Genomic DNA, 730 nt, shown 5'->3' with positions numbered 1-730 from the left:
CGAAAGGTCAGGGGCAAGGGTTAGGAGGTCATTTGATGCAAGTAGAAAGTACCACACCAGGAATTCTGCACTCTTGCTAAGAAATAGATAATTTAATTTCCTGCCTCGGAAGAACTCTTTGCAAACCAATCAAACCTAGTCTGCAGACTTTCCACGGTTTTTGTTCTACGCAAACATTAACAGTTCTGTTTAAAGAACTATTTGTTAGTTTAACTTTCTGAGAGTCCTTCCATGTATTGTGAAGCAATCCACTTATTCCTCCCAGAAAAAAGGGTGAAGAAACAGATATTATTTGTTGCAGTATGTCGGACACAACTGTCTGATAGAAAAGTTGCAGTGAATCATGCAGAATCACCTCCTGATGTTCTGCACTAAGCAGTACTCCGACCTCCCCACTGAGTTGGATGTAACCCCAAAGAATGTGCTTGTAGAAAAGTTGTGGTCATTATGCAATGTGATATGGAAAAGACAGGTTTTATGCCACACCAATTTATTTCCTTGATTCCCTGACATTTGAAAGGCATCCAGTTTCATGGCGGCAGGACAAAAAATATTCTGGATGAAAAAATCTGTCTGATATTGACAGTTACTGCCATTTCTTATCACATTTTCTTCATTTCATACTTGAAGCATTTGAAATTCCCCCTAAACAAGCCTCATGAGGAGTCCCTTTATTTTTTTTTTTTACCACCAAGAAGTAGAACCAGCCTGCGATACAAAACAAGCAACC

Source organism: Branchiostoma belcheri, unplaced genomic scaffold (assembly GCF_001625305.1).
Source record: "Branchiostoma belcheri isolate BF01 breed outbred unplaced genomic scaffold, Haploidv18h27 scaffold40, whole genome shotgun sequence".
NCBI lineage: Eukaryota > Metazoa > Chordata > Leptocardii > Amphioxiformes > Branchiostomatidae > Branchiostoma > Branchiostoma belcheri.
The sequence above is the reverse complement of the archived record's forward strand: the minus strand, read 5'-3'. Positions refer to the sequence as shown.